This window comes from Saccostrea cucullata, unplaced genomic scaffold (genome assembly GCF_032062105.1).
Source record: "Saccostrea cucullata isolate Sc308-1 unplaced genomic scaffold, CSIRO_AGI_Scuc_v1 ctg12944, whole genome shotgun sequence".
NCBI lineage: Eukaryota > Metazoa > Mollusca > Bivalvia > Ostreida > Ostreidae > Saccostrea > Saccostrea cuccullata.
In genome coordinates this window covers 25,208-32,011 of record NW_026927807.1, presented here as the reverse complement: position 1 = coordinate 32,011, position 6,804 = coordinate 25,208, and the positions used below count along the sequence as shown (strand labels likewise).

The 6,804-nt window shown below is 30.0% G+C and overlaps 1 long non-coding RNA gene across 1 annotated transcript; it reads left to right on the top strand.

The window, feature by feature from the left end:
- The first annotated feature begins 4,860 nt into the window (after positions 1-4,860).
- Positions 4,861-6,418, top strand: LOC134275537 (uncharacterized). Its single transcript, XR_009993842.1, has 3 exons — positions 4,861-4,997; positions 6,090-6,176; positions 6,367-6,418. It is a non-coding gene; the product is annotated as an uncharacterized LOC134275537 (long non-coding RNA).
- Positions 6,419-6,804: the final 386 nt, after the last annotated feature.

Below are 6,804 nucleotides of genomic sequence, written 5' to 3'. Positions count from 1 at the left end.
TAGTATTTTCCAGAATGAGCATGGTGACCATCAAAACTCCTCTGGCTATGGAGCGTCGTTTATTTATTTGTGGATAAAGTATGGATGCCTTCTTTTTATCATATCTGATATGTTTAAAGTCTTAAGTAAACGCTGTTTTAGGGATTTAATAATTATATTTTGTATTGTTAAGACATTCAACTATTTTTCAAACTGTAAGTTGGTGATCTTTCATATCAAATTGCTGAACAAAAGACACATCTTCCCCAGCTTGCTTTAACTAGGCAAAAAGAAAAAAACATCATTTTTAAACATCTCCTTTCCTTCACTAAAACAATCAATCTAATAAATGACAAGTCTTCTGTCTTCATAAAGTGTGTACAAATTATTATATGCATCTGCGAAGGAATTACGTCTATGAATGAAATTGAAGATGCAGGTTCATAGTGGGAGAAAACGGAGGTTTAAGCATTGAATTATCATTTTTGAGTAGCGCGTTATGAAAATTTGTTTGCACACACCATTGCAGTTATGAGACTGCATCTTTCAAAAATGATAATTCAATGCTTATATTTACATTTTTAGCCCCTGTATTTTCCCCAATTTTGATTTTTCTAATTGAAATTACCGCCTTATCCTTCATGTAAGTTGCAATTGATGGAACAGCCTTTGGAACAGCTTAATCCAAAGTTCCCGCCACAGTTCGTTTGCTCACAAACCACAATCCGGAAACGAAAATAGTGCACAATAAAACAGATAACAATAATCAAAGTTTTATTTATTTTTCAATCTAAAATGATAAACTACATTTTTGCAACAAAGAAATACAAATGAATAGTATAACAGACATCAATTTTTCGCTTTGTATAAACTGTAATGGCGTAGTCCCTGTATTCATACGCCAGACAGACTTTGGTGATTTGGTCTTGTGTGTATTTATCACTTGTAATTGTATAATGCTTTTATTAGAGTCAAACAAAGTAAATGTAAATATAATACAACGGTATTCAAATCAATTTCACTGTTAGCTTACTAGAAAAACACGGCAATAAAACACAACAATGTAAATGTTGCTAAATATTTACATTTGCAATTGTTTTCCCTTATATGACACTAATTGAACAAGGCGTTTTACATCTCTGTAAAACACGTTCGTCATGTGACCATAAATTGATTATTCAGTCATAAGCGATCAACGTAATTTGATAGTGACATCATAAGAGATCAACGTTTTCAACACATTCAATTTATATCCTTTATTTTGAAAAAAAAAAAAACTATGTATAACAAACTTTACTTAAGTACTTTACTGTTTGTAGTAAATCAGTCACAAATGTAAATAAGTAATAAGGTAAAATATTTTTTTATTTTGAAAAGGATGTGAAACAGGTTGGTAACGTGATCAAATCTCATAAAGCCCAAAGGGCAAAAAATGATACCTTATTTCTTAAAAAGAAGTGGGTAGGACAAATTAATGTGTGATCGAACGCCAACAGCCATAATCTTGAGCAAGACCCGTTGGGAATATTTTGAAGGGTGGGCGTTCGTAATGTAGTTCTAAAATTGAACCCCAGTGACCTTCAGTCTCAGCTACCCCTTACTAAGCCTGTGTCCCCTGTCTCGTCCTTGCTAAGTGACGCGGAGTATACGAAGCAAAACAGGGACATGGAACCAGGCTACCCCTTACTTTAATTTTGGACGGCAAAATACCCCCGTTTTGATTTGCCCATACCAAGTTATTGGGAGAAATTGTTCTTTTCCCGATTTATTATTATAACTTAAAATCTGGTTTAAAACCATTGTCCAAAGCACTATATAACTGCTCGTTGGTAGTCTAGAAGAATTTTGAGAGTACCTGAACCATAACTTAGTGTGCTTAATCCAAGGAAGTGAAGTGGTTAGGAAATTGAAATGACTGTGCATTTTCGCGCACTTCTGGTCATTCATATACATACACCTGTGAACATACCCGTCGGGTAATTTATCCTGTAACATTGGCCTTTGTAATTATCATATGGCATTTATTATTTCACCCTAGGAAGGCCATTTATTCGTGACCCCCTTCCTTAACTCAAGTTCGCCTATTGCATTATGTACGTTGGTTTTGCTTATACATGTCCAAAATTTTCATTAAAAATTACTAGTATGTTACAAATGAAAAAAATAAAATAAGATAAATAAATAAAAAAGAAAACTTGTATCTATGACAATCTGCTTAAACACCCAATTTTAGGTTAACGCCCTCAAAATCTATCTCATTCCAGATCAATAATTTACCACCTGTCAATCATTAAAAAACAATAGCTACTGATTAGATTGAAAGGCCAGCTACTTGCGCTACTTCTTAATTTGAGATTGTATGTTTTGATAACAATTTACCTGGTCGCGCGTCAAACACTTTCATGTACCGGTGTGTTCCCCGAATGGCTACTGGAATAAAACAACAAGTAATTATCACACTCAATTAAGGGGCCCTCTTAGGGGTACAGGTAGACTTACCTGTGTTTACCTGGATAAGCAATATTTTGTAAATCAGATATATTCATACAATTATATTTTAATTCAGAGGGTTTTCTATTTTCCGAAATATACTGAATAAAAATATATATATAAATATAAGTATATAAAATTAAGATTTAAGAAAAGTGAAATTTTTATTGTACCATTAATTTAATTTAAACTTAAAACTTAAAAATTATTATCCCTTTTTGTGCTACATTTTCAAACTCTTTTAGATAAATTAACACAAGTGTTTTTTTTTTAATAATAGTATAGATATATATGTATGATAAATAAAGTGTTTCTATAAAGTTTTGTTTAATTTATTTTATTTATCTATCATTTTGAATTATCAAAACATTCTATTAAATAATCATAAAATCCAGATGAAGTTTATGAACTTCTTCACCTTTCATAGCAATCCTTTAGTTGCAAAGAAATATACGGAGATGGACTAAATAAATTGTAAATATGTGTTATATTAAAGTGAAACAGTGTTATCTCATATATAATGTGAAAATCAGTGCTGCTAATCAATAGAACTTCAAGATAATTTATAGTTTTTAAAATGATTTGTGCTTGTAAAATTATTTATTTTAAAAAATATGTATACAAAATATTTATATAGTGCTCAAATTAAAATAAAATGAGATGAATTTCCATTTTATTTTGTTTCAATTATGGTAGATTATTCATACCGGTAAGTCTACCTGTACCCCTTAGAAGGCCCCTTAATTGAGTGTGATAATTACTTGTTGTTTTATTCCAGTAGCCATTCGGGGAATAAACCCATGTACCCGCCTTGTAAACATGCGGTGAAAAAAAAACTTGTTAGTAATTTTATTTGAAAAAACAATTGAGAGTAGATAATTAAAACATGACTTCATAAAACATCTGCTTTCAATTTCAAGGGCTGTATGGTAATTTTAGGCGATTTGTCGTCCAAAACATCTGCTGAAGAATTTAGACCGTCCATGCACATTAAAGAAACTCTATTTGCCGATTAAAATTATAATAAATGGAATATGATAAATAAGAAAAAATATGTAGCACAAACGGCATGGATAAAAAAATCCTTTATCCCCACCATGTTGTAAAGAAATGTTACAATCTGATTAAAATCAGATCCTTTGATCCGCTCACATAGATCGCTACACACGTGTAGCGATCTATGTGAGCGGATCAAAGGATCTGATTTTAATCAGATTGAGAAATGTCAGAAACATAAGTTTCGGGATTATAACTTTTAGTTCGAATTTCCCAACGTCCGTCAATATTCGAAATGAAATAGTTAAGATAGTGAACAAGATCAATTCTTAATTAGAAGAAATCTTGCAGTTAAACAATAAAATATTTCAACACACGAACGGTGTCTTCCCACTGTGATGGCTAAGTGGGAATGGGGTGCATGTCGAGAACAAAAGAAATAAATTACAGGTAGGCTATAGTCTGTTTTAGCTATATGATAAATAAATAGTAAATAATTCATATAAGAATAATATAAAAATTAATAATTAAATGTTTTCTTCTCATAAATATTAAATAGTTCATATAAAAAATATTAAATTTTTTTTTTAAACTATGATTTTTTTTTTTAAATATTTCATTATTTTTAACACTATTTTTAGATGTCATCTTATTTCAAATATGAAATAAATAAGAAATTCTCTTTCTCTAAAGAATTATATTTAATTATACCTAAACATTGATGTAAACCTAAAATAATAAATGCTTATGCTTACACTAATTTTTTTTTCATCTGGAAATATACATATGAAAACTAAGTTGATTTACTTATACATAGTATGTACTTAAGAGTCAAAATCAGCAAGCATCGAGCATTTAGTTAAAAAATGTGGAAAGTGGCATAGAAACAAATTTGGTTAAAACTCATATATAAATTTTCTAAACAAAGGGTATGATAGAAAAAAGCAAGCAAAAAATAATTTTTCGCATTGTTGCTATGGAAACCACGCGCCTTTCAGATAGCGTGTTTTGTACTTTATCATGACACTTGAATTTATGGTTAAACAAATACTTTTTTATTACTAGTCATTAAAAAAAGCTTTTTAAGTTATTATTTTATTTATATAAATATACTCTATTTTAGCAACTGTTGATTTTTGAAATTCTCTTCACCTTTTGATAAATATAACTAGTTTTTGGAGGTTTATTTTGCTTTAAAAAACAGCAAATTTGAAGTACATTATAAGAAATCTACAACCACATTAAAGCTTATCAACATAAAATATTTATTAAACAGTATTTCTTCTAGAAGAATCAAGAAAAAAATCTGCAGGCAACTAAAGCATTTATATATGATAACTGATTTAAATCCATAATTTTCTGTAACTTTTGCTTCAAATTACCTCCCTTTGGTGTAGCTCTCTAACATAGGAGGAATAAACGGTAGTTTGCTTACATTGTTTTCAATAACAATGTACAGAAGACTAGCAGAAAATTACAAACTTGGAGCAGTCTGAGCCTCAGTTTTGGCGTTTTCATGAGTCTTAATTACGGTGAGTGATTGAATTGTTTACAATTTACCATTACAACAGTTACTGAAGAATGTATAGCATAAATTAACCATGCAGTAAAATATCTAACACTTGGCAATTCTGATTGATTATGTTAGCATTACTTTAGTATTTTATAACAAAAAAGAAAAGATTATGCATGGCCTGAGGAACCAGGAGGAGGGGGTATGCCCCCCCCCCCCAAAAAAAAATATAGCCGATATTAAACTATAATATGAGCAAATGAAATTAACCCCCCCCCCCCCAACTTAGATTGTATCTACGGGCCTAATATGAAAAAGTTGGTCATGACCAGTCACATAACTGTATCCAAAATTATAAAGTTTAATTTGAATTTTGTTTAATTTTAATTTGTTGTATTCACGGAATGTATGTAACCAAAGTCATTCACCACTGTCACAAGCTATAATGATTATAACTGATAGTCGGGTAAATAAAATTTTTGTTCAGTAGATATCTTTATTTACCATTTAAGATAATACCTGCTCTTTACATGAAAAATAATGAATTTATGAAAACCACCACTGTATGAAATATTTGTAAAATGGAATGACCTTTGTTATGGCGTCCGTAAAAAAAAATGAAAAAGGGGCAGGGGGTTAACTCTGTACTTAATATATTTTAGTTTAGGAAAGGGGATTACCTTGGAAGTATTGTGATACAGACAAGTGTATTATGTAGTGGACTAGTGGTAATTGAATTGTATATATACCACAGTAAAATAATTAATTTTAAAAAATAATAACTTTTTGCTAATGTCATCCAATGTTTACTAATAAAAGAAAACTCATATTCAGCTAATATTTTCTCCGGTACCACCGAACTAATTTAGGTCAACTAGGTTCAGATGATAAGCATCAATAGATTTAAAGCACGTAAATTTATGAAATGAATATCTATACTCCATTTTTTCTTGGGAAAGGGGGGGGGGTATTGGAAAGAAATAAAAAACATAATTTAGAGTTTTGACAAAACTTATGGAACCAGTTGACCTTTTAATTGCAAGTTTTTAAATTCAAAGAATATCTAAGATCAATATGGTCTCAACTTTGTGTTGTATACTTCTGTTTATAGAATGAAATTCGGCACTTTGAAGCCAAACTCGGAAAGAAGCAAAAACAGAATTGGATGAGCTGATATAGAATTAGACAGGAAAAACATGTAAATAATACATTTAGTAAAAACGTTAACTTTTTAAAATAAAATGATAAACCATTGAGATTTCTTGGAATTTAATTGATTCCAATAAACATGCCTTGCATCATTGCTCAAGCCCAACTAGAAATGGTTCCAAGTATATGAAGGCAAAGCTGTATAATATTATTACATTTTAATTTAATCACTTTTTCAGATTATGAGAATACATTATTACAGTACAGACCATTGATGCTGGAAGTGAGTGGGTATCCAGAAAATAGATCCATAAATTGTACAGTGTATTCATGAAAGTGGATCAAATAAAAATGTTTAATCGAAAAGTAACATTCTTGGTTTGTCTGTTAGCATTTTTTGTTGATGTAAATCTAATAACTATCAATTTTTTGCATGCAGATTCATACTTAGATAGTAGAAGAATCTGAAACATATCTTTATATTCTGCATTTTGAAGTGTCATAATTAAAACGAGGTCAATATTAAATGATCAATCAATTAATTTCAAAACTGACATAATGTTTTTGTGAGAAAAAAGAAAGAGGACTAGTTTAATGTCAGATGCCACGTTTCTCAAATTTATGTTTCGTATCTCTAGGTATTACATAAAAAAATATTCATATTTGTCATTTTCTTC